Here is a 27,595-nt window from a genome sequence, read left to right as displayed (position 1 = left end):
GTGAACACAACATCATTCTCAGCTTCCTGGCCAGAGAGGTTGCCCTGAATTTCCTACTCTCTTCCAGTGGTCAGCAAGCATTCAGGATGTGGGTGCCCCACCAAAGAAGATCCAAGTCTCTATGAGCCACTTTGCAGGCTGCCTGGCTTCTGCCAGGAATCAAGAGGGTCCCCAAATTCTGAGGGTCTTGCCCAGGCCTGGGGCTCACAGCTACATTAGGGTGGCAACTTATCCATTAAACCATGGAGAGACAATGCACAGCCATGTGCCACCACAGGCAGCCAGTGCGGGGCCTAAGGGCAACCTTGCTGTCAAATGCTCTGCCACTCACCAGTTGCCCTCTAAGCCTCAGTTTGTTTAGCTTTAAAATGGACATAAAAACTATACCCATATTATAAGTTTATTGGGAGGACCATGCATATAAACTGCTCAAAAAATGGTCACCCATATAATTATCACATCCAGAATTTCCCCAGCCAGTTTCTTATAATAAATCCTATTTCTCTAATCCCCTCCCCACCGGCTACTGTAGGACCTCTCTCCCAAAACCTAACCTGGCAGCTAGAAGTGCCATGGAGTGTCTCATATGACCTCATGGTTTTCTCTGTTACCAACAGAACCATCATGCTGCTTTCTCCCTCCTGGCCAAGACCATCTGCGTATACAGAAGCCCCTTTCTCACTGCCAGAAAGAAGGCCTTCCCTCCCAGGGCACTCCCCTTTGTAGGCCAAGGTGGGGGTGCCTTCCCATTCTGAGCTCGTCCCCTCTGGCACCCAGGCTCTGGCGCGGAAGGCCTGTATGCAGGTCCTCAAGGCCCAGTGCCCCAGGTCTTGTCTGCGGCTGCTTCCACATGGACCAGACCCCAGGCCAGGGACCAGGCTAGGTGTGGATTTCATCTTCAGCCTCCTGCTTAGACTGATGACTCTGGATGGGTGACCCATCCCACCCTATAGCCAATGCATGCTGGAACATTTTTCTATGATACGGTGAACACAAATCTGATACCCAAAGTTAGCATATCCTGGTACAGAGTAGTGGGAGGTGGAAGAAGGGTGGGGGAGGGTACACGGGCTGGGAACAGTCTGGAAAGCTGCTTGGAGAAAGCAGAACCTGCACCGGTAAGGTCTGGGCAATGATGGAGCCTGATGCCAAGAGAGGGGTGGACCTCCCAGCAGGAGAAGGATGTGCACCCAGGCCCAGTCAGAGACAGATGTCGCTCAGCAAGCTGGGACCCCACAAGACCTCAGTGTCCCCTCAAAACGTTAGGTACTCTCGGGCTCTTTAAGATCAAATACCTCTTGTGTCCCCAACATTTGAGGGGAAAGGAGCACGTGCTGTGCCTGGAGACGACAGGAGCAGGGTCTGGCATCTCCGCGTCACTTCTCAGAGGGCAGAGACACCTTACCTTTGAAATGAGATTTGCGATGCCTGCCTCCGGGGTAGGTGTGAGAATGAAAGGCAGCGTGAATATGAAAGCCCTGGAACGGTGGCCGGGCCCTGCAGTGTGCCCACGCCAGTGACTGCAGTGTGGTCATCCCACCCACAGGCAGACCTGGTGGGAACTTCCAGACTGCTGTCTTCTGACAACGGGACAATACGTCGCGGGAGGCCGGCTCAGGTCCCAGGAAGCCTCACCCACTTGCTCACTTCAGGGCTATTATGTCCTTCTAGTTGGTGAGCATGGGAAAACAGTGTCCAGGAAACGTGCTTTGGGGGCAGTGAAGTTCTTCTTCAAATGCATGTTTCCAGGTCCCAGCAGAACCTGAGGCTGCAATGGCCCCTGCCCCGGTTTCAGTCTGGATCCACCTTCTCTCAAAACCTGTTCTCGGCAGCCCTCCGGGACTTCTCAGAGCAGCCGCCTCAGCTCCGTCCACCTCAGGCCTCTACCAACCTCCTCCCCATCTGTACCCACCCACCCACCCCAATTAAAAAAATAGAAATAAAAAACTAGACGAGTTAATTTGCTAAAATAAAACAGAGTGCAATAACTGATTACATTTTTCCCCAAAGGAAACCAGTTAATTTGGCCGGTGACTCATATGCCAGGCTGCCAGTTACAACACACTATCCCAGACACAACTCCTCACTGGGCCCAGCTGGCAGCCGCCCGCTCCCGCACTCACTGCTGCAGCCCCAGTTTCCCTCCTATGAGGGGTGGGGGCCAGGGGAGCAGAGTGCCCACTGGATAAAGAGCCATTTGTGGCGCTTCTAAAAGTGCAGAGCACACACACATAAGGCCATACAAGAGCATGTGCCACAGCAAAACTGTGGCATGGGTCACTCTGTAAATCATTCAGTGATAACCTCTGAATACCAATACCGGGGGGAAATCCAATTAAACTAACTCCTTCCTAAGTCATTCCTATTTTCCCAGCATCTTAATGCTCATGGGGAAAGAAGAGGATAAGCAGAGTGCTAATGTGACCTTCAGATGGGAATCCCTAGGCCAGCATCCTGTGGGCTCCTCCATTTGCTTGGCGTGAAGGTAACAGTGGGCCTCTGCCTCCACCCCCGTGCTCCTCACATGGCCACAGTGCTATGAAAGCAGCACCCAGTTGGGGCAGAAGCCCTCAAGGCAGGCCCTAGAATCAGAAGATCCAGTAGTCCCCAATCTTGTCGTTCACATACTGTGTGACCTTGAGCAAAACACCCTCTCTGGGCCTCAATTTTTTTTCCTATAACATATCTTGGCAAAGAGCAGGGAGGAGCAAGAATGGGGTCCAAGTAGATCTGATGGGGGAGGACAGGAGCAGAGAGGGGAGAGGGATCCATAGCACCCAGCACTTGGTCCTTTTGCTAAACCCATCTTTCAGAAGAGGAAGGTGAGAAAGAGCAAGGAGGTTGGAGAAGTCGGCCAGAGCCCAGAGGCCAGCCAGGAAGAGCGAGAGGCCAGGAGGCCCACAACCCAAGCCCCATCAAACAGGTATAGGTGGTGAGAAGCTTCCCAGAGCCAACGCCCTCACTCCCAGATGAGAAAACGGAGGCAAAGTCTACCCCTGAGTTCAGGGCTCTGTGTGCCCTCTCCATCCCCTGGAGTCCCTCTGTTAGAGCTTATACTGTGAGTCTCCCTGGGGCCATGTGGAGGAGCTGGCCAATCTCTTAAAGGAAGATAGCAAGGACTCTAGTGACCCATCCCAGCACTTAGAGTGGGGGTAGGGAAGGAAGTCAAAATAGGTATTGCTGGGAATGGGGAGGGGCGGAGAAACGTCTGCTGGTTTCCCAGGAGGGCCTCTTGCCTCTTTGGGAAACCCAGGAATTGCATCAAGAATGAAAGACAGAGATGCTTGTCCTAGAATATGCTCCAAGAAAATCTCTCCCTGTCGGCTGACACGTAGGGGCAGTGCTCAGAGAGGCAAGACCCCACTCCCAAACTCATGCCTAATCTTGAAGCCTTACACCCAAGCACAGAATTGCAGTCCACCCATGACATCACAGCCTGGGTAAAGGAAGCAGTGTCCAGATTTCTGGGCAGCGGTGCCTAGCCTGAGGCATGCCCTGGTTCCACCATGCCCTTGATACTGATCTGTGCTCCTGACTTTAGGCATCCACGCAGCCTTGGGGGTCAGTCAAGCCCAGCTCAAATCCTCCCTCTGTAGCTTACAAACAGAGGGACCTTGGGCAAGTTTTAGTAGCCTCCCTGAGGTTCGGCCCCACCCCCCACCTCTGTAAGGAGATACCTCCACTGGGGGCTCAATGAGCTCATAGCCCTCAGCCAGTGGGAGCTTCTCCCTCTCTGCCAGGGACATCTGTGGCCTGCTCGCTCCTGGGAAGGGCATGACAGAAGGACAAACAATGCTGGTCAAATTTGTGCTCAGCATCCTCCAATTTCCACAACCATTGTCATTTCAAGATATAAAACACATGCTGACATATCCCTTCCTCTCCAGAAAACAGACTTCAAGTGTGGCCGAAAAATAAACAGGCACATAAGTGCCTGGGTCCATGAGGCCCCACTGAGCATCTGGGTCTCCCTTCCTCCTCACTATCGGGTCTGGACTTTTCCAGTCCTCAGACACTGCAGAAGAAATACTCATGCACCTGGCTTTTTAAAACACACACCAAATGTCTGATGAATGTCCTCATATTTTCCACCTGAATGTCCTCATACAGGACGTTTGGACTGAAGGCAGACAGCTGGGTGGCCCCAGTGTCCAGCTTTAAGGAGAAATTTCCCTCAGTGACCAAGGCCCAAGTGAGCATCCGCTGAGAGTGGGACTGTGGGCATATGTGGGCATGGAGGGGGAGAGGCGGAGAGAAGGAGCCCCCACCGGAGGAGTTTGCAGGTCCCTCTGAGGACAAAAGAGGGCACCCAGCTGCCCCAAGAAGGGGTGCAGAGCATGGAGGGCAGATTGCCCTAAAATGTACTGTCAAAGGGGCGGCTCTGCCCAGTGCTTCACTCATACACAGGCACAGAGGTACGTTTACACGCAGACACACACACACACACACACACACACACACACACACACACACCGCACCACACTAATGTCCTAACATTCTAAAGCAGGTATGTGCAGCCTTGCCTTCCACCGAGGTTCCAGCAGTAATGGGCTCCCACTTACCCCTAGGCCCATGGACCACAGAAACCTCCAGCCTCACCAGCAGGAATTACCCAGCACCACATGCAGGGACTTTTGCTAGTGAGGAGCTGTAGCTTTCCCAAGATCACTGGCAAATTCAGAGCAGAACCAGAAGAACCTCCCCCCTAGGCTTGAGAGACAGTGCACACATCTCCCACCCCAACTCCCAGTATCATACAGACTGTGCAGCCCCCATCATCGGGCTCAGTGAAGATGTGTTAGGTTTTTCTTGACTCAAACATGGTGTGTTCCTTGCGTATGGGAGGGAGGAGGAGCCAGCATAGGGCAGGAGAGTCAGGATAGAAAAGGAGCCGTTGAGGGGAGTTCTGTTGGAGAGAGGTGGGGGAGCCCCTCCAGCCTCCTCCTCTGGCAGCCCCAGGCAGGTCCTTGACCTTCCCACTACATCTACCCCATCTTCTGCCTTGGGCTCCCATCCATAGCCTGACTACTTCCAGCGTCACCCTGAGCCCCAGGTTTGTATCCAGACCTCCCCCAGCCCTGCTGAACCCCCAGGGCCTTCCTTCCTCCCCATCGCATCTGCACAACTCCCCCTTTCTCTCTTCTCCTTCTGCCCAGTTGCTGGAGCTGAGGAGGGAGCAAACTCCTGGGATTGGGGTCAAGGCCAAGGCTTAGAGTGCTGCCCCACCTCCCTCCAGCCTCCTCTCCCAGACTCTGCTGCTGTCCATTCAGCCGTAATGTGTCAGGTGTCGCCTCAGACCCGGCCAGCCAGCAAGAACAAGATCGCACCGCCGCTTCCACGAGGCGCCGCTAGGTGGCGACGCGCTAACGGGGATCCAGACTAAGGGGCCAGACTGCGAGGCGAGGGGCAGAAAGCCAGCCGTCCTGCCTAGCCCTCTCCAAGGGCAGCAACCGCCTGGGTTCTCATGGCTTCGGGTCCCTGTGCCAGCGACACCGGCCCAAGCTCCCCTCCAGGCCCTGGAGCTCGCCCTGCGGCCCCCTCTACCACCATCGCTCCTGGCGATGCCTTGCCTCTGGGGCAGCTCCCTTGGTCTTAGGGCCTGGTCAGCAGCTCCAGCCCCAGACCTGGAGGCTTGGCCCTAGTATGGCGTGGCCCCTGCCCGGCGACAATGGGGAGCAGTACAGAAGTGGATAAATGGGAAACTTGGAGAGGGAGAAGAGCCTGAGAGTCGGTGGGGGCTGGCCCTCCGGGTGGGTCCTTCCCTCTCTCTAAGCCTTATTTCTTTTATCTATAAAATGGGATCGATACAGTCCATGGCATAGATGAAGTCAGCATGCACAAGTCCTGACACAAGGCATGGCACAGACTCGGTGCTCAATAAGCGGTAGCACCTCAGTTTCCCCTTTACAACTTTCTAGATCGTACCTCACCTCTGCCTTTACCCTCTTAGTTTCAGGGTGCTGGAACTTCCTCTAGGCAATGTAGGCAGCAGCTCAGAAGCATCTAATGAATGAACACCTGCGCCACACCTCTGACACCCCTGTTCTCCTCCTTGGCAAAAATGGCCCAATCCCCACCAGTTTCAGACTCAGAGAGACAAAGGAGGCCTTTAGGACACTCCCATTGATCTGAGTCTGTCTTGTGGATCCACTCCACCCCCACTGCCAGGCCATAGGCCCCTGGAACAGCTACCCCATCTGCTGAGTGTGGCCTGTCACAGGGAGGGGGACACAGTACATGTTTAATAAATGCTTGCTAGTTAGATTCATGTGAGAAACAGGACACGAACAACACATATTGACCCCACTCTGTGCCAGGCACTGTGCAAGGGGCTTCTTTAATATACTTCTTACAATTCTGTGAATAGTTTACCAACAAGGAAGCTGGGCTCATAGAACACGACGTCACACAGGGAGTTGACAACAGCTGGGGTTGGAACTCAGCTCTGGCTGACATCAGTTCCTCCCCTGCAGTCACCCAGGGAGCCCCAGATACTCAGTGCTGTGAACCCCTCCTTCCCTGCCTAAGGCTAAACCCTGAGGCTTGATGACTGGGCCACTCTCAAGTTTCCCAACTCTGTCCTTCTGAGGCTCCCAATGTTCTCACAGCCTCCCCCTAGCTTTTGCAGAGGCTCGTCATCCTAGGAAAGATGGCTTCCCAGCATCATCATCTCTAGCAGGAAGCCTTCCATCACTAGTCCCTAAGTGGAGGCTTCAGTGGACCCTCCATGGCAGGAGTCCCTGGCCTCAGAGCCTTGCCGGGTCCCTGGCTCAAAGACACTGTGGACTCAGCCAGTTGTCAGGGACCAGCTGAGAATACGCCACCACCATGATGCTGTTCCATGGGGTAGTCTTCACCACACCCAAACCCAGTTCACAAAGAAGCTTTTAGAAGGGCATTTAGGGCATGTTATAGACAGAATGTTTGTGTCTTCCCCAAATTTATACACTGAAGCCCTAATTCTCAGTGTGATGCTATTAGGAGGTGGGGCCTTTGAGAGGTAATTAGGTTTAGATGAGTTCATAAGGGTGGAGCCCCCATAAGGGGATTAGTACCTTTATAAGGAGAGGAAGACAGAGCAAAGTTCTTTCCTGTACACACAAAGAAGAGGTCATGGGAGGACACAGCAAGAATGTAGCTATCTGCAAGCCAGGGGGACAGATCTCACCAGGAACTGAATCTGCCAGCACCTTAATCTTGAACTTTTCTGCCTCCAGAATGTGAGAAATAAATGTCTATGGTTTAAGCTGCCCAGTCTGTGATATTTTGTTACAGCAGCCCGAGCTAACCAAGACAGGGTAGATGATGGAACTAGGGCCCATAGGGGCTCAGAGACCAGCACAGTCACACGGCACCCAGAGCAAAGACAACACAAATCAAAGTCTGTCACTACATTTGGTGAAAGAAAAAAAAAAAGTAGGAAAAAGGAATTTAAAACACACACATTCACAAGGGGCAGGGCAAACTGAAGTTGTAGAATGCAGCTGGAATAAGGGATAAGTCCGTGCTGGAGATGCCCTGCACTGGGCCCCGAGCCTCTGTCACTTCACCACATACCTGTCATCACCTGGCTTGTGTAACTGAGAAAGCTCTAGCTTTCAGTCTCCAGGACTAATGCCCCTGAACGCCTGGGGCCAGGCCAGCACAGGCAGCCCCCGAGACCCTAGAAGCCCACTAGCACCCATCTTCTCAGGGTCCCAGGCTAAAAGACACTGGGCATTGGGAGCATTCTGGAAAGTTCCTTTAAGATGGCATCGTAGAGCCAGCCCCAGGCTGGGGTTGGAAGTCTAGGTTCTCTTTCTGCTTTGCTCCTGCCCTGGGCCCTTCTTTGAGCTTCAGTGCAACAAATAATAGGCTTGGGTGGAGAGCACTGTGCTGGAGGAGGCTCACACTGCTCTAGAAAAAGGTTGTGTGCATCTGGCCTTGGTGGGAGAATTTATACCGTGGCAAGCATCAAACTCTACTACTCCCTCCCTCCCTTACTCCCTCCCTCCTTCCTTCCTTGCTTTCTTTCCTTCTTTCTCTCCCTCTTTGTCTCTCTCTGTCTCTCTCTGTCTTTCTTGTTAGAGCAAGTTGTTAATTATTTACCTTCATGGGCTAGTTGGGCAGCGCATTCCTCCACGCACAGGACTAGCCGGCCCTGGAAGCAAGCTGGCACCTCGCAGCACCCCTCCGGTGCCCTTGCCGCCCACCAGGCCGCACAGAGTAAGGTTACAACATGTTCTTCCACTTGCTAGATTTCTTCTTTCCCATGCACAGTGCTAATCCCCCCGCCCTGCTTGACATCTGCCTCAAGCATGTCCAGTCCCAAAGTGTCCCTAGAGGAGATAATATTTTAACAGAGTCACTTCTGGGCCTCATAGAGACCATCAGTAACAAGGGGGGATGGTTTCTGAGGTTCAATGCAGGGAGACACAGCAACAAACCCAAGCCACGGAGAATCCGTCAACGCCATCCCAGGCGATTGCAGAGCTGATCAATCAGTGAGGTCGGCAGGCAGAGCTGTCAGGAATTCCAGCAGCACCAGCATGGAGTTGGCCTAATTTGGACATGGGCTCGGCTAAAGCTGGCCTTTGAACACTCTAAGGCAAAAAGGGAAAAAAAAAAGAAAAAGAAAAAAAGGCTTTGCTAAGCTTATAGCAGGATCGCAACAGAGATGCTTAACCTACTTAAGAAAAGCGATCTCTCTCAAACACTTTTATTTTAATGCAAGATTTTAGGCACACCATGGCTGATACCCTGATTATGATCTGCCCTTTGTCCTAGAGGTTGACTCCCTCCTTAGAACTACCCAGAAGTTAAAATTGCTGCCTACACCGGGCATTAAAAAAACTCCCTTTTAAGAATATCCAGCCGTCCATTCAGCCAACCAGCTTTCCTCTCTTTCATTTAGCAGCATTTATTAAATGACAGCTGTGGCCAAGCCTTATTGTGCCTGCACACTCAGACACTGTCTATGTCACATCGGCCCCACTGCCCGCTTTGTGGGATCTGACTGCAGAGGCCCTGGGGATGGGACATCATTGGACCAAACATAGCCCTTATCATTACAGGCGCTGTAGACTGACTTCTCACTCAAGTCTAACTTCACCTAGCGGCTGCTCCGATGAATGTTGACTGGTGCTGCTCACACCCCAAGCAAGTGGCTGGCAGGAAGGCCTGGGGAAGGAAGCCAGTAACTGACTGCTCTGGACTTGATCAGTGGCTTTTCATTATGTCTCAGCAGTTGAACTCGCTTTACAAGTGAAGTCATAGGCAGAACCCCAGGATGTAAAACGCATGAGAACAGAGTAACCCTCACTAAAGCATGTCCTACCAGCTGGCCCTTTTTCTTGGACCTTCCCTGGACCTTCCAGCTCTAATGTCTTTGGTTTCCACTGAGGTCTGATCTTCCCTTCATCTGAGAACCCACGTTTAGAGGTCACTCCAACCTAGGGATAGTAAAACAATACAAGGAACAAGAATTGGAGGTTACGGCAACAGCCCCAAAGCACTACTTACTGGGTGCCACCCTCATCTCCTTCACCCTTATTCACTCCATGGACACTGCCTCCTGAAAACCTCCAGACAGAAGAATCCTCTTGTTTTCCACCTGATGGCAGCCCTCTCCCGCTACTGCTCCAGGTCGCTGCGGCGATGACGTTTCTGGTTATAGCCTCTGCCAAACCAATGACTGGGATACTGAGCCCCGCAGAAGACACCATGGCCCCTGCCTCATTCATTCAACAATGTCTATGTATCAGGCCTTGTGCTAGACACCAGGGAGACAATGAGACCTTTTGAGACAAAGCTCCGCCCCCATGGAATGTGAAATGGATACTGGAAAGGATACAGGCAATTCCAGCTTGGAGCCATACGTGCACCTGTGAGGGCAGGAGAGGAGTTTGGGGGCACAGTGGAGGAGCCTCACTCAATCCAGGGCTTAGGGAAGTGTTCCTAGAGGAAGTAGCCTCTGAACCGATAGTTGGAGAATTAGCCAGAAGCAAAGGGTACAGGTGAAGTGGGTTTTTGCCAAAGAGAACGGCAGGTGCAAAGGCCTGGGGGCGAGCAAGAGTTAGAGAAACCTTGGGAGGAGTGTAGGAGCTGGAGTTTGGTGTGGCTTAGAGTAAGACGGCAAGACAAAGGGCCAGGCCAGGTAATGCTAGAGAATGGCCTGCAGGCAACAAGGGCAGATGGCCTGGGGAGGGTAGCCGCCAGCCTTCATGAGGAAGCAGTCTTTGCAGTCAAGGTTGCACTCTATAGGGTTCAAGCCAAGTTGGCGGTGGGTGAGCCAGGGCCGCACTGGTCTAGGTGTGCTTGAAGGACAAAGAAAGGCAGCTGAGGAGTTCATCCTTTGTGCTCCAGTGTCCCAGAGCCCTCGGGAAGCAGGTCTCAGAGTCTATGCGGCTCTTCACCACAGTCTTCCCCTGGGCCTTGGGCACCGATCCCTGGGTTCCTGGGCATGGCTGAGCAACAGGCCCGGGCCACTCATCCACAAACAAGGCGGGCCCTCACTGCTCCAGGATTCCAGACGTTACTAGCCTGAGGGACCATGGACCAGGTCCATGGGGTTGGGTCCTCACAGAATACTTTCTCTTGGACTGCACTGGGCAGAGGGCTGCCAATACCCTCTTGATAGGAATGTTGTCTGCAATGCTGTCTTGGTGTGCGCCTAGAAGGATTTGAAGAAAGCCATTCTCCCAGGCCTCAGTCCCTAGAATGAATGTTCCTCTCCCCGGCAGCTATTTGGGTCCCCACAGACTTGTGGATGTACTGACTGATCATTTCCCTCTCTGCTTGGTCTATTAGGACATTAAGATTCCAATTGTCAGGCCCAGCAACTGGGCTGTGGGGCATGCAATAATCAAGTTATTGATTATTGGTTGATTGATGATTGGTTATGTATTGAGTGGTTTGTATCAATCACTATATTGACTGCTTTACAGGTTTCATCTCATTTAATCCTCACAACAGCCCAAGATTCTATGTTACCCCATTTTAGAGATGAGGAGATGGAGGCCACAGAATTTTATGGACTTGAGATTCCAACCAGCCCTGCAACCTTCTGCCTCTCACTTCCTTCCCCCAGGGGACCCTCTTATTTTGCCTTCGTGTTCATTTTATCCTATTGTCTATCTGCATTTCTATATGCTTGGTGAAATCCTTTTCTGGACAAGGTAAATATGGCTAGCCAACAAACAAATTTTAAATGACCACCTCCCTGCCTCCTCCGCCTGCCCCAGCACTGAGCCATCATCCTCAACCCAAAGATGTGTGTCTTGAGTCCTGGGTGACTTTATTCCCAGGAAGCTCCAGGCTTCTCACACAAACAAACCCAGTACAGGCCTGTCCTGCTCTCCATGTGTTCTGACATCCCAGGGGGACATGACTTGGGACCAAGCTAGGATCTTCCTGCCCAAGCCATCCATTCTTTCACTCATTCATTTGTGTAGCACACGACTGATCTGATGAATGGGATCACCATCATGGCTAACCTGAGCCTCAGAGGTTGGCTGATGGGGCCAGTGGGGGCAATACTGCAGGCCGAGAAGGGAAGAGTCAGTGTACCTCCAGGGCCAGGGTCTGTCCTAGGGCTGCACCCTGGAGCAGATGTAGGCTTTCAGGTTGGGTCTCAGAATGACTAGCCCTGCTCATTGCATGCACCTCCCTCACCTGCTCAGGCAGCCCCAGGCCTCCCTGCAGACAGAGCCTCAACATCCTAGAGCACCACTGCAAGGCTTCCTGAAGAATGGCTGCCACTCCGATATGCACGAAGCCCCTTCCTCTTCAGAACTGTTCAAGGCCGACTGGGGCCTGGAACCAAAGCACTTGGAAAGGACTTGAGATACCCCACCTTGCCCCCTCCTCTTATTTCAGCTTGGCTCTGCCTCCCCAGCATGAGAGGCAGTGGGAGAAGGGAAACTGCCATCTCTCCTCTGTGCCAACAGACAGACAGGCAGACTGGGTCTCAGCACTGCAGGACTTTCAGGCCTGGTAAGGACTCTATGACAGAACAAAGTAGCACGTTTCCTAGGTCCCCTCTACTGTGGTGATGAGGGAAGGGGAATGGCCTCCAGAGGTGCAGGAAAAGGCGGGGCGATGGGGCCACCCAGGTCTCACCCTGGGCCACCCCAGGCTGCCACCTTATGGCACTCTGCTGGCCCGTGAACTCTCCGTGGCTCCCAGAGGCGCTAATTCCCTCATTTTCCAGAAGGGCGCCTTGTGGGCTGAGAGGTAGGGAAAGACTGGCGCGTTATTGTGCACTTTTTCTTAAGTCTGTGATAAGCTCCTTCTATTAGACTATAGATCTCGTCACATAAAATAGATTTGTGGACTCGCAGCCAGGGAGAGCCACGCTCCTGAGCTGCGGAAATGGCTCATTTCTCCCCTTCTTCCTCGAGTAACTGATGGTCATGAATTTTTCACCCAAATGTCGCCACTAAAGATGTCACCAGCCTCCTACCCCTGGAGATTTTATGATCAGGCCCTAATGGGGTGGGGATGGGGGGACAGGGAGAGGGGACGGCTATGTCCTGGAACCAGAAAGAGAACTCTGAATGTAGAGGAGTGGGGGCCCAGTGGGCATAGGCTGGGCTTTCGATGCTGGAGACAGTAGAACTCCATTTCTTGAGCAGTTACTGTGTGGCTGACCGGAGCCAAGCACTCTATACCCACTATCTTGTTTCATCTTTGCAACTACCTGGCAAAAGAGGTGGCAGCTGAGTGAGGCCTCAGAGAGGTTGAGTAACTTGCCTAAGGTCACAAAGTTTATTAAAGCCCCAGAACCACAGGCAAACCCAGCTCCCAAGGGTTCCAGAGCCTGGGCCATTGATTGCTGCATTTCACTGCCACTGTTACAGACTCAGGACCTGGGGCAGGCCGTCTGCCTCCTCTTCTCTGGCTCAGGAACTTGATGAGCAAATAAGACAACCTATGGAACAGCAAGGCTGAGAAGTAAGACATACACTTGCATTCTCACCTAGGTGGGGAAATAAACTCTTTTGCAAGGATCAGAGTCAAAGTCACATTCATTGGAAAAACAGCCTTTCCTCCTGCAGTGCTAAACTCTGAGAAACTGAGATGCTGCCTGTGGTAAGGTGTGTTTTCCTTTTGGGTAACTAGTTAGGGTGATATTCATAGCTGTAGCCAGAGAGGGGATGGAATCGGAACTGGAAACATTCACTGTCTTAGTGCTCGGGGAACCACAGGCAGACTCCCCCATGGTGGGCGTAGGAGGGCTTCATTGGCTTTTGGCCAACACCTGCAGCATCAGAAGGAGGAGCCCCTGACTCTTCACCCTCTGGGAAGGGCTAGGTTGCCAGATTGAAAGAGAGGGTTCCGGGAAACAGAAAGAAGAGAGAGCTGGGTGTGGGGAGGGAGGATGTCCTTGGGGTACAGCCCCCAAAGTTTCCAAAGTATCCTCATGTCCACTGTCTACTCAATACCTAATCCTTTGAGATAGGAAGTGTAGGCCAGGGCTACTTTCCCCATTTATCAGATGAGGACATCAGGGCTACATGTGGAGGTAGTAGAAAAGGCTGGAAGAGGAGGGCTCTGTCCTCTGCACCAGGTAACCATATATAGTTCCCCCCACCTCGTCTCCTCTGTTTCATATCACCTGCTCAGAACCAGCTCCAGCAGATCTCTGGCTCTGCTGTGGGTCAAGCCCTGACCATTCCACGCCCTCTGGTCATGCTCTCCCAGGCCCCAGGCCCCAGGGCACTGACTGAGAAATCAAGGTTATCGTAGGACGCCCCAGGGCGGGGAAGGGCACTGCCAAAACCTTTCCATAGCCTGAAAAGCTGGAGGTCTTGGTTCTAGTCCCTTCCTGCTCCTCCCCAACTCACCTCAGCTTCCTCCTCTGAAAGATGAAGGAAGGTTCTCCAACGAGGTGAGATCCCCTCACCTGCATCCTTTCTGTCTCAGTAACAGCCAACACAGCAGTCCTTCATGACTTGTTGCCCATGAGGCTGACAGGGCCTGGGGATGGGAGGTGGGGATGTGTCAGCTCGGCCCATGGAAAACTGGGGCAGGCCTGGTAGGCCAAAGCAAGGCATCCAGGAAGAAATTACAGTGGCCCTTCAGCTCTCCAGGGCAAGTGGAGGTCCAGGCCCTCAGCCACTTTGCAAAGCCCTCTCCCCAAGGGTGAGGGTACCCATCTGGGGGTCTGTGTGGAGCCTGTGGTGGTGGGGGTCGGGGGTGGGGGGGTGGGCAACATGGCTGAGGAATGGGAGCTATGGGAAGAAGGAGAAAAATCTAGCACCTAAAGGGAACTAGAAAATGTCCTGGATTGATTAACACTTTACAAGAATCTAACACTTTGCACGTGGCACTCCAGGCTGCAGCCAGATTATTGCCCTATAAATGAGTAAGAAACATCTTGACTGATTCACGACCAGGAGGAATCAAGCCCCAGACAAGTAAACAGGCAATTACAATGCAGCCCAATAGCTCTAATAGGAGCTTTGAGAGAGGAGTGAGCTCAGGGTGCTTGCTGAGCAAGTTGCTAACTCTGCCCAGGGGCAAGAAGATGGCAGGAATACTTCCTGGAAGAGGGGACAACTCAGTTAATAACCATTAGAGGCACTTGGGCTGCAGTTCTGATGACTCACACCTTGAGGTGGGTCAGTTATGTGAAGGAGAGATAGACTGGTGGGGGGATCAAGCTCAGAATTGTTTGGAAGCTGAGAGTTTTAGCTTGAAAATACATTTTTAAATTACTTACCACACTCATGAGACGGTTCAATGGGACAGAAAGAAAGCCCAGAAACGTATGCCAAAATACACTGGAATTTAGTGTGGATAGAGGTGGCCTCTTATATCAGGCAGGTAAAGATGAACGTTTTAATAAATGGTGTCGGCACGACTGGGAAACAAGCTGGAGACCAATAAAGCTGGAGACCAGGACACCAGGACAAACTCCATACGGATCCAAAATTTAGATGTAGAAATTAAAACTGTAAGAGAATCAGGAAAGCATAAGTGAGTCCCTTTATAACTGTAGCATGGGGAAAGTCTTCCAACAATGACTTGAAATCCAAAAGCCAGAAAAGTAAAGATAATGAATTAAATTAATAACAGTAATAACAAACTTCTACACGATAAAGAGCACCATAAACAAGGTCAAAAGACGAACAGAGAGAAAACAGGGAGCAACTCGCATCATAGCTAAAGGGCTAATCTCCCTAATATGCAAAGAGTTCCTAGAAAACAAAAAGAAAAAGACTAACGACCCAACAGAAAAGAAGGCAAAAGATTTGAACAGAGCATTCAGAGGAAAAGAAATCTAAGTGACCCTTAAACATAGAAAAAAGTACTCTACCTCATTCATATTAAGAGATATATGACTTAAAACTACACCAGAGTACCATTTCTTAGCTATCAGATAGGCAAAAATCCAAAAGTATGACAACACAGTCTGCTGGTAAGGCTGTTGTGTTGGGAAACAAGCACTCTCACATGTTGCTGGTGGGAATGAAAAAAAGTACAATCCGATGAAAGATGATTTAGTCATTTCTTATCACAGCTATAGACACATTTACCCTTTTTCCCAACAATGCCACTTCTGGGAATTTACTCGACAGATACGCCTTGAACACTTGAAAAATGAAGTATGTATAAGCTTATTCGTCGCAGCTATGTGTAATAAATAGCAAACACCTGGCAACAACTCATGTGTCTATCCAAAAGGACTAGTGAAATAAACGTTGGTATATCCACATAATGGAATACTATACAGCTGTTGGAGGAGGAGGAGGAGGGAGAAGGGGAGGAGGGGGAGAGAGAGGCAGAGGAGGAAGAAGGAAGCTGCTCTCTATGTTCCGATATACAAAAATCTCCAGTATGTATTATTAGGTCGGAACAGGAAGAGTAGAACAGCATATATATATGTAAATACATGTTGCTTTATACAGGTACATAAAAAAATACTGGACGGATACACGAGAAACTAATTAAGAGTTTCTCTAGGGATCAGGGGATGGGGTGGCTGGGACATGATTGGAAATGGGACTTCTGATGAATGCCTTCGGATAGCAATTTGGATTTTGAACCACATAAATGTATTTCACATAAAACTTTGATATTAAAATAAACAACTTGCCATGTAAGTAAACATCGATGTTTATCAGGTATGTGTCTGGTGATCAGTTTATCCCTAAATACAAAGTCCTAGACTCATAGCGTCCTGTCTGCGCCCCTTCGCACACTCAGTTTGGGAGAAAGGGCTATAGCACTGGAGTCACTCACTGACAGGTTCTGAGCAGGGCAGACATATGGCAACCCAGGAAAGCTCACAGCCCCACTGACACCTGTAGGGCAAGGGGACTGTGGCTGGGGCCCTGGTGGCAGCTCTGGATCAAGATGAGACCTCCTCAGGGCCCAAGCTTCCACACCCACCATGTTCCATGTCCAAGCTCCCTAGAGGCAGCTTAGCACCCAGCTGCTGACTTCTCTGCAGGCTGCAGGATTCTCTGATTTGGGGAGAGAGGCTACTTCAGTAGGCTCTCAAGTAATCCCAGAGTCCAGAGACTGGGCTGGTTAGGCCCAGGGCTCTCAGCCAATATGATGGTAGGTGGCCAGGAGAGCAGCTCTGTGGGACCTACTGGGTGTCCCTCTTCTCCCTCCCTTTCAAGATGAAGACCTCCTTCCAGCTGCAAACAAAGGATAGGCAGGGAAGAAGGGAGTCTTAGATGGTTCTCTATACCCTGCCTCCTCCAGGAAGCCTTCCCGGATCCATTGGAATGGTGGGATACCTCTTTGGACTCCCTCTGCTGGGCTACAACCTGTCCAGGGTATGCCACCCCATATCCTCCCTCTCAGCACTGGCCTGTTGGTCCCCTGACCTGGAGCATCCAGCCCCTCACCAATGTGAGGCTCTGGAGTACTTTGCAAATAGTAAAGGACTGTGCACCAGAGGAGGGACTGTCAGACGGTTAGTCCCCAACACAGGCCTGGGTTTTAAATGCTGTGTTTGCTTGCACCCCACCCAGCGGCTTGTACACACCTGTGCACAGAAGGCTGTAATTTTTCTTCATGAGTCATAGGTAGGATCACACCCAAGTTACCGGCACTCCGCTCCTTAGGGCGGGCTGGCCAGGCAGTCGCCTTTGTCTTCCAATTATGCTGTTTTTTATTGCTCTTTTAACCATAACAGAAACACCCAAAGGGGTAAGGTCTGGAGGGCAATTAATGACATACAGAAAAACCACAAAAAGCCACCGGATTTGGGCCCCATAGTATTAGGGCCCTGAGTCTGGACCCTGTGTCTGGGCCTCTAGTTAGGTATAAGGAGGCCGTGCGGGGTAGTGGCTAGTGAATGCATTCTGACATCCTGCATGCTGAGTTCAGATCTTGGCTCTGATACTAGCCACTTTATCTCTCTGAGTCCCCATTTCTTTTTCTATATGATAATGCTGAGGGGATAACTAAGCTGACACTGTGAAACACTTGCAACCTAGTAGATATTTCATCGATACTGAGTCCTCGAAGGCCTTCGCATAGTTAGTGCTTTCAGTTTTATGGGCATATTTCTTCTCCCTCCAACTTCCTGTCATTTTCTACAGTCCCTAACACACTGCTATGCACATAGTAGGTGCACGGGGCAGCAGAAAGAGCATGGACTTTGGAGTCCAGTTTTCATTCATTCCATAAATATCAACCAAATACTTGATGTGCCAGGTACTGGGGATCCGGAGACCCAATCTCTGCCCTCAAGGGCCCACCCTCCCTGACAGAGAGGAGATCCAGAGCAATAACAGGCGAGACAAGGCAGGTGGCAAGTACCACCATCAAGGCAAGCCGGAAGGTATGCCTAGGGTGATGCATGCCTGAGTCTGCGCCCTGGAGGAAGAGTTGTAGTGAGCCAGGAAGGGAGAGCCACATAGGGCAGAACAACATGTGCAAAGGTCCAGAGGCAAGACATAGTTGGAGGAGGTTTGGGGATGGCTGGAGCTCAGAAGGGAGCACAGGGCGAGATGAGGCCTGAGGAAATGCCTGAGGTAAGATCTGAAAAGGCCTTTTCACCCAGGCTAAGGAGTTTGAGCTCAATCTAGTGGAAGGGAGGAGTCCCTGGAAAGATTTAAAGTGTTCCGATGCTCTGGTACTGAGGGTAGGGGAAATGTGAATTACAAGGCCAAGGGCTAAGGCAGAGACAGTTCAGAGGCTGCAGCAGTGATCCAGGAAAAAGATGGACAAAATCTGAATCTGGAGTAACTTTGAATCCCTCCTCAGCCTCTTACCAGCTGCGAGACCTTAGGCGAGTGATTTACATACTCCTGATCACAGTTCCTCATTGCTAAATTGCAGTAGTGATGCCTAGTTCCCAAGGTTGCAAGATTTAATAGGGATTAAAAGCGGCACTTTACCACACTGGTATAAATAAATAATTGAATAAATAAATAAATAGGGGAGAAAGGACAACTCTTCCATACACTAGAATGCCAATTAATACTGTAGGAAGGATGAAGGAAATGGAAAAGTCATCATTAGACAAACACCCTGGTAATAGTTGTTGTAAATGATATACACCAATGGCCATTAAAATTAATGAACAAACGTTTGAAGAGAAATAGCATCTGCCCGGTCTCAAAGTATCATTTTCCAGATATTTATTAACTAATAAGAGAAGAAGGACAGTAACTTAACAGGGAGAAATCTGGCCAACACATTGTAGCCAAGTGATCACAGCTAAGGCAATGTGAGACATATCACCATAATGCACCAGGAAGGACATAACACTGTTTTTGTAGCATTCTCACCCAAAACGCATAACCTCACTCCAATCCTGAGAAAACACTGGGCAAATTCAAATTGACCGGCATTCTTCAAAAGTGTCGAGGTTATGAAAGATGAAGGAAGACAAAGGAACTGTTAGCACTCGGAGTCGAGTAAGGAAAAGTGACGATGGAAAGCAGCGTGGGGTCCTGGGACTGAAAGAGGACAGGAGTGAAAATCAAGTGAAATTCGAGCAAGATCTGCTGTTTACTTAATAGTGTCGCACCAACGTTAGTTTCTTGCTTTTGATAATTGTACTGTGGTTATAGAAAATGCTAACTTTAGAGGAAGCTGGAAGAGGGATATATAGGAACTCCACAATTATTTTTGCAACTTTTTAGTAACTCTGCAATTAGCTTAAAATAAAAAAGTTTTTTTTTGTTTTTTGTTTTTTGGGGTTTTTTTTTTTGAGGATTATATTAGTGGTTCTTAACCTTGGAGACACATTTTAATTAGCTAGAGATTTTTAATACTGATACCCACACCCCTCCTCAGACCAGTCGGACCAACATCTCTAGGGGAGGGACTCAGGCATGAGGAGTCTTTGAAAGTCCCCAGGCGATGACAATGGCAGTCCCAGGTAAAGGGTGCACTCTTTGTAAGTCACTTGGCTGATATTAAATCAATAAATCACCATTCCCCCACATAAATGAGTTAGTTCATCAACTGACATCTTTGCGCATTCAACAAATATTGCTGACTGCTTACTATGTGCAAGGCACAGCAAGGATGCAGTGGTGGGCAAGAAAGTCAAGATCCTTATATTCTAGTGGGGGGAGATAATAAATATGTGAGATTATTACACGTGTGACAGAAATTTTAAAGGAAACAAGTGGATATGATAGAAAGTAACTGGAGAGGTGGGAGCTCCATTAGATGGAGCAGTTCAGGAGGGCATCCCTGAGGATATGTATGACATTTAAGCTGACATTTAAACTGGAAGGATGGGGCCAGGAGAAGAGATTGGGGTGGGCGTGGGGGCACGTGATACAAAGAGAACAGCAAGTGCCAGAGTCCTGAGGCAGCCTTGCAACCATAGGGAGGAAGGGAGCCTGGGAGAGGCGCTGTAATGATGAGTCTGGATTTCATTTTAGGTGCAATGGAAAGACTTCAGTAAGGGTTTGAAAAGGATTAGGTGGGGGGATGTTTTTTGACCTGATTTAGGATTTTAAAAGATCTCTGGAAAATCAAAAGATTACTCTGCTGCCCCTGGAGACTGATCAGTCGGGGACCCTTTAGGAGATTTATAGCTCTGTTCAGGAGAGAGATGATGGTGACCTGGACCAGAGAGGTGGCAACAGAGGAGGTGAGATGCCAACGCTTTAAAACAGGCATCTATATCGAGCCTAACTTTGGGGTAAGTAGCCCCCTGGCTGCCCAGCTTTCCCCTCCAGCCCCTTTGCTGAGCAGTTGAGCCAAACGTTCCTTCCAGATTCAGCCAGCACCTACTGTTAGAGCCCTACTGTCCCCCAGCCCAGCGCGGTCATGGCCACAAGATCCCCTCCAGAAGTACCCATGTATCACATCCCACATTAACCCTATAAATCACAGGCTATCTTGAGTCCCTAATACTGATGAGGAAACTGAAACTCAGAGAGCAGAAGGCATTCACTCAGTGCTACACAGTACGTGGAACCCAGGACAGACTGCCTCACTGGCCCAGACTGGGCCTCTGATTGGGGCCCACCTCTTACTCTGAGCCAGGAGGATCGGGGAGGTGTTGGCAGAAAGCTAGTGCTTTTGACAAATAAGGCAAGACTGGCAGCCCAAGTCAGGTTGGGTCCACAGAGAATGAAGATGGCAACACTGTCAGCCCAGAGATGTGGCTCCAGCCTGGTTCCTAGATTCCTTGACACCCTGGCCCAGAGAAGCTATGTTCCTAGAAAAGTCATTTTCACTAAGGTGTGAATGATTGATAGCTTGTCATTTCCTGAAAGGAAGAGAGAGAGAGAGCATGGGGACATACATTCGGCTCCAGAAATAGGAGAAAGGGAAGGCACTAAAGATAAAAACTTTGTCTCCCCATCCAGGTGTACTCTCTTGGCAACTGTAGTCCCAGTTACTAGCTAAAATCTCCTCCACTTAATTCCAGAAATCAACACCAGACGTAGGAGCTGAGTCTCTTGTCCACCCCCCACGAATGCTAGAGTCTCCTCCACAGCTGGTGGTTGTCCCTCACCTTGCTTTGGATGCTGCCCGTGACAGGGCCTTGTGCTTATCAAGAGAGCTTATGTTACATGATAATAACTACTAGAAAAGTCCCTTTGTACAGGTGCGCAATGTAGAGGTTAAGTATAAAACAAACACAGGAGAATCTGTTAGTTTCCCTTTATAGATGAGGAAACTGAGGCCCGGGGAGGTAAAGGGTCGCCCAACATCACACAGGAAAGAATGAACTGGGATGCAAACCCAGGCCAGATAACTGATTCCAGAAACTTTTCTTGTAGGTGATCCGAAGGGTCTATCTAGCCCCAGCCTGCTTGCCCCAGCATTAGCAACCATTTTGGTCAAAGTGTGATCTTCTGAAGGCCATTGCGGGGAATACAGGGTGGGAGACAGCACGATGGAGGCGCAGGCCTCATAGTCACAGGCCCAATTCAAGAGGGCCTCAGGACATCACTTCGCCTCTCTAGACCCACATGCCCAGCTCCCTGTGGGCCCGGGAGGACATTCCCTCCCAAACCATCTCACTAGGCAAAGCACACACAGGGTTCTCCAGCAGTGATCATGGGACTCTGGGATGAAGGGACGATGGATGCCAGCCTCTCCTCCTCCCCCAGGAGACCCGACCTCCCCTCCGTTCTCACATTCCTCTAAGGCTGACCTACCCCCTACTTTGTTCTCCTGGGGACTCCATATAGACCCTCTTATCCAAGCTTTGGCTGCCTCAGTCCAGGCCCCCTCCCTCTCTGCAAAAGGCTGCAAACGCTTCTGAGGGCTGGAACATCTGGCTAATGATGGGGAAAGTGCTGAGACGACAGGTTATTTCAACACTGTCATCATCCGTTGGGTATTTCAACACTCAGTGCTTGTGCAAGAGACATAATGGGACCTGTCATAAACTCACGCTGTCTCAAAGCTCGGGCACGCCACGGCGGGGCTGACGGGGAGTTGTTGGAGTTTAGCAATAGGTGCTGTCTTGGGGCCTGCAGCCTCCTTAGGGTTATTTCGGCTCTGCCATAGAAGGCCCCTGAGAGAAATCTTGAGGTGTCAGAGAGAATCCAGAGCAATTACCTCTCTAGGTAATTAGATGGTGGCAGAGATTGATAGCCCACCTTCCTACCTTCCTGCCTTCCCACCTCCCATCTGCCTGCCAGGGAGAGGAAGAGGGGAGGACCAGCTACCCCATCCCACTGGGCCAGCCCTCACCCAGCCCAGCCCGGCGCAGGGAGGAGGCCACAGATGACCTCATGAAAGCAGCAGCTGTGAATCATAGCCCTGACCATGTTCTCAATTCCCTAGGGGGAGGCAAGCCTGTGGGTCCTCAGAGGCACAGCTTCACACCCACAGCTGCCCATATCCACCTACCATGGCAGCTTTTCCTAGAGCTGAAGGCAGGCTCCAGGAACCCACCATCCTCTCTATAGCAGACCAGAGTCAGGACTTGGTCTCGGAATCCTTGATTCAGCTCAGCCCCGATCCAAGATTTCACTCGAACCCTGATCAGGAGGCTAAGTGGAGGGTGCAGGGTAGGGTAGCACCAGCTGCAACAGCGGGGTAAGGTCCAGAAGAGGCAGCAGCCAACCACATGGGGACATCTGCAGTTGGGGGCAATGCTGGGCTCTAGCCACCAGCTCTCATGGGGCAACAGGGTCACTGCCCTGAGCTGGCAAAGCTGAAGGGATGAGTGATCAGAGAACCCCAAAGCCAAGTGAAGCTCATGAAGAGCACATCCAGGCTGAGAACCAGCCCCAACCTTCATCTTGACCCTCCATACCATTCCCACCCTACTCCCAACACACATCTCCAGAGTGTTCTGGGAGAGACAGTGCTGGCTGGGTACCTCTGGCCAGAGCACATGGCTGGGAAGGGAGCCGAGGATTCCCATCCCAGGAAATGAGGGGCAGGAGGTGCCAGAAGAGGACATCCAGGGAGAGGGAAAAGTGTGGAGAAAGACACAGGGTCTGGAACATGATACAGGCCATGTGGGTAACACACAGACCGAACAAGGCCGGGTCTTGAGGCTGAGGCAGGGAAGGACCAGGAGCGTGTATTTCTTTAAAGAACCACAGAAGGTCTTTGACCATGGGAGTTTCAAGTGCACCTCAGTGCTATGAGACCCTTCTTAGGCTCTATCCGGCAGCAAGAAGCAGGTGGAAAGTTCTGGGGAGGGTAGAGCAAGGTGAGAAACGTGGAGCACCACAAGGAGGCTGCACAATAGCTAGATGGGGACAGTGGCCAGAATGAGGGGTTGACGAGAAAGAAAGAAGGGGGTGGGCCTGAGGACATGTAGAAACAGACTCTCCAGGATTGGATCCATGCTGGGAGGACTGGGACCACGAGGGGCTCTTTTCAGAAATGGGCCGAGGACGTGGGGAGGGCTCACGTGGGACTCTGGATCTTTGTGGAAATAGGCCCCTATGGACCTCAGCTGGTACTTGCCCCTCTACCAGTAAGGATATTGATCCTCTGCTTTGATCAGACACTTCAGAGCCAGTCAGACATTCTCCTAAGGGGACACATCATCCAAGAAAATAACTCTACATGGCTCTTGGCTCCTGCTCCAGGATGCAAACACCTTTCCCACGAACTCCTCTCTCCTAAGCCCCGCTCCTGGCCTGTCTCCTCTTTCTCCAGTTTCACCTCCTTGGCCTCTCCTGGGCTTTATTCAAGGTCCCCTGTAGGGTCACCAGGACAGCCCTCCCCAGCCTGTCAGCCCCACCAGCTGGCCCCCTGCTGAGTCTTCAACACAAACCACGCCTGTCCCTCCACTGGTCAGCCTACTGCTCAGGCCCCCACCAGGCCCCCACCTCCTACCTGGGCTCTCACTGCATCCTCCCCTCAGACCCCCTGCCAGGGCTGCAGCCAAGTCCCCTCCCTCCAGACCCCCAGCCTCTGTCTCCACTCAGCTCCTCTGCAGGAAGTATCCATCTTGACCTCAACTAGGCATGTATTGCCTGTACTTGGGGTGGGGACTTGTCAGCAAGGTTGTCACATCCCCTCTGCCAGAGGCTCTCTTCTAAGTGCTGTTTTTACAAGGAGAGTGTCACTACCTTCAGACATACAAAGGCTGTGTAGAGAAATGGTTTCCTCTGACTGGTGCCAGGTCTCAGTTGATGCTCATACCTGTCCTATGTGGCAGATACTCTCATCATTTCATTTTACAGGTGAGGGTCCAGCCATTCCTCCTTTGTTTCCTGGGCAGGCAGCTCTGCCCTCCTCAGCACCTGAGCCTGGCTTCCTCTCAGGCATCTGCCTCCCTTCCAGTGCCTGACACCACCCTTGCCTTCATTCATGGGTATACAACAAAGCAGCTGTGAAGTGGACAGGACTCTGGCCTTGAGGCTGGAAGACATGATTTGGTGGCAGTTTCAGCTCCACCCCAGATTTTTGCTTAATTGTCTTGGGGAAGCTTTTAACCATCCCTGGGCTTCTATTTCCTCCCCTTCGAAAGGAAGCAGTGGCCTCAGTATTCCCGGCCAAGATCATGGCATGATGGAGAGATACCTCCGAGCACAGGCTGGCTGCTGGGGCGGGATTTTAGCTCTGCCTCTTGGAACTAGGCCCCCTCACTGCTCTGGGCCTTGTTTTCTTATCTGTAAATGGGATATAATAACATCTCTGTCATACAAAGCTCATGGCAGGTACGACAGGGGTGCTGTGTGATTTTTTTTCAGTGCGATGGTCAAGGTTCCATCTGGCTCTTGAAAGATCTTTTCTTCCTTGATAAATCACCCTGGGGACAGCTCAGCAGCTGTGAGGCTAGACCACCAACTCCTTACCAAAAACAGGTCCGTGGTCTCAGTAAAGCGACAGCTACCAACCCGGAAATGAGCGCATTTCCCAGAAGCCCTTGGAGAGCTGCCGGGGCCAAGCCAAGGGGTCCTGTGGGGGCTAAACACCTCTGAGACTGAGCAATGACTCAATATACCATAAGCCTCTGCCCACCCACTGGGACAGAACAGCTCAAACACACTCTCTCACTCTCTTTTTCTCTCCCACTCTTGCCCTCCCTGCCCTGCAATAGACAACCCAATCCTACACTTGACCTCCCAATGTAAGGCACCTTCACTGGATTCGAGGCTGATTCATAGAACAACAGAATGGGGAGCACAAAGGTTGGGATGATGGGAGACAGGAATGGCCACATTTCCTGCTGCCTGCTCGATGCCAGGCTGCACGCATGGGCCCTGAGGCCAGATGTCCCTATGCCTCCCACCCTAGAAAACACTCTCAGCCCAAGGGGGGCTGCACATAATATAAGGAGAGGCTCCCAGTCCTGTCAGAATGGGGGCTGCTGTGTGGCCATGGTGCTGTGGGAAGCCAAGGAGGGTGTCCAGCTACCCTGATTACCCTGGGCACAGGACCAGCCTCACCGCCAGGCCTTTTGCTTGAAGGGCAGCCGAGATGCCGCCAAGAGTCCAGGCCCTGGGCCTTCCATTGTCGCTTCTCCCACTGCTCTGCCGGATGGCACCGTCTCCTAATACATCTGCCTGTTTACATTCCCCCAACGAAAAGCAGCTTTGTTTATGGAAAAAAGCTATTTTGGTTCCACGTTTTCTATCTCAACTCCTCCAACTCACAGGCAGAATGGCTGTTGCTCTCTTGGGAAGCTAAGAGGAGTCACGGAGCCCATTTCTACTTCCTTGGGGAAGTGCCTCAGGGCTCCCCCGGGTGGACACCCAGGACAGAGGACTAGGGCACAGTGCCATCCCTTCCGACCAAGGCTCTAAGAAAAAGACCAATGCGAGAGCCAGCATTCTGCACAGGACAGGCAAGTGTTGCCGGGGGGCAGAAGAACAGGGTCCTTGAAAGTTGGTAACTCGGTACACCACTGCCTCCGTGCACCCGACCAGCCCTTGGCTCATCAATCAGGCCCTTCTTTCCCTGCTGGGTGAGTAATATTATCCCCATAATACAGATGAGAGATTGAGACCTCCAGAGGTGATATGGCATCTCCAGAGTCCCAAAGCTAGTGAGACCCAGGGGTTTCCCTCCAGATCTCATGCCTGTTTCTCAGCATGTGCCCTGGGATGGAGGGAGATATACACATCTAATGGGGGAGTTCATGGCTATGGCCATTTCTATAAAAAGCCATGGTAAACATTCCATTCCAGGCTCAGGAAACAGTGACTCAAACGTGAGCGGGAATAACAAAGTCCTACGACGTGGAAACTTCTCCAGAGGGGAGCTGCCATTTTCCAGATGAGAATCCCAAAGCTCAGCAGGATTAAGAGAAAACAAGTCACGACATCTTCCAAGAAAAAAACAAAAGGTGGGTCCCCTACACCCAGTGCACCTGCCTCTCCAGGCAGGAGGCGTGTGGGGTGGCGGCAAAGGGCTCTACTGAATGCTTACCACACTCCATGTAGAATGCCTCTCCCATCCTCTTGGTTTAGCGGCCTTCTTCCTTCACGGCCATGCTCCCTTCCTCCATGAAATTTGTGATTTCTGGTGCATGCACATTACCTGGACTTCAGGTCAACAACTGTCACCATGACAACAAAGACAAAGAAAAAGGCTAACAGAGGTGGAATATCCCCTACAGAGACCGCAGGACACCTTCGCTGTCCTAATTCCCCTGCCCCAAGAAGGGAACACTCATGGGAGGCAGGAGCAGGCCACTGTCTGCCCCCCACCTTGGGGAAGGTGATCAGGGAGCGTTTTAAAAAGAGCTTAAAAGTTCTCAGACAAGAAGCTGGATGTGCTCACAGCCCTGCGGCTAGAGCAGTATTGTTGGCCCTGGGTCGCCTGTTCTAGAATAAAGCCACTGACTCTAAGCCTTTGAGAGACACTCCCTCCCTCAGGGCCTTTCCCCCCAGGCTCCTCTCACCCTGCCTTGCCCACTGAGCCTGTGGAAAACCACAAAGGGAACTTTCAGACCTTCAGTGGAGGGACACGCAGCATCAGGTGGCCTTGTTCCTTGGGCAGACAGGTGTCTACTTCACAAAGGTGCCTAGAAGCCACCCTGGCACCAAAGCTGGGCTGCCCTGGATGCCTTTCTCCATTGTCTTGGGCTAATCCCTGGAAGAAGAGGACCTGCAAACCAGGGTGACCCCCAGGCAGGGGCAAGCATAAAGGCAAAGCTCTATGATGAGAGATTGAGACCTCCAGAGGTGAGAGGCAGGCAGGCCTTCCCCGTGTGAACCTAGGGAGGTCGCTATGACCAAGTCAGCACCCGGGGCCCTTCTTGGAGTGTCTCCCAAAAGAGAAAAATGTGGCCCCTTGGTTTAGTGGCCTTCTACCTGGGGCAATCTCCCCAACAGTGATTTTTTCAGTCTATTAATGGGAATAGCCAACCCGAATCAGGCCTTCCTTGCTCCCATGGAAAGTGCCATGGTTGGCTGATGGCAATAGTTTGTAAAATACAGTCTAATTCTCAGTCTGCCCCTGCCTTCCTCATGTGTCACCACACCACACATGGGAGGGAGTCCTGTGACATGGGAGGCGCTGAGGCCCAGCCACCTGGATTCGGAGGACCCCTCACACTTGAGTACAGCCCTCTACAGTTTACAGAGAGCTTTTCTCCTGCCTCATACTTATTCACCCTTCTAGGTGGATAAGGAAATAGAGGGACATCAAACATCTAGCACAGTGCCAGCACCTGGCCCCCTTCTTTCTCTACATCAGCTTACAAGCAAGTGCCCAAATGCCCACTCTGTGCCCAGCAGCGGGTGATAGA

The 27,595-nt window shown here is 51.3% G+C and overlaps 2 long non-coding RNA genes across 2 annotated transcripts in view; both read right to left on the bottom strand.

Annotated features, from left to right (window-relative positions):
• The window catches only part of LOC111746542, a 2,608-nt gene extending 772 nt beyond the window's left edge, over positions 1–1,836 (bottom strand). Inside the window, exon 1 of the long non-coding RNA XR_002783167.1 lies at positions 1,406–1,836. This is a non-coding gene — a long non-coding RNA (uncharacterized LOC111746542). The remainder of the gene's footprint in view (positions 1–1,405) is intronic.
• A 6,278-nt stretch (positions 1,837–8,114) lies between these two features.
• LOC111746541 lies at positions 8,115–13,954 on the bottom strand. Its single transcript, XR_002783166.1, has 4 exons — positions 13,827–13,954; positions 9,317–9,431; positions 8,427–8,582; positions 8,115–8,318 (listed from the first exon to the last, which is right to left on the bottom strand). It is a non-coding gene; the product is annotated as an uncharacterized LOC111746541 (long non-coding RNA).
• Positions 13,955–27,595: the final 13,641 nt, after the last annotated feature.

Source organism: Pteropus vampyrus, unplaced genomic scaffold (assembly GCF_000151845.1).
Source record: "Pteropus vampyrus isolate Shadow unplaced genomic scaffold, Pvam_2.0 Scaffold193, whole genome shotgun sequence".
In the NCBI taxonomy this organism is placed as follows: Eukaryota; Metazoa; Chordata; class Mammalia; order Chiroptera; family Pteropodidae; genus Pteropus; species Pteropus vampyrus.
This window is presented reverse-complemented; position numbering and strand designations above follow the sequence as displayed.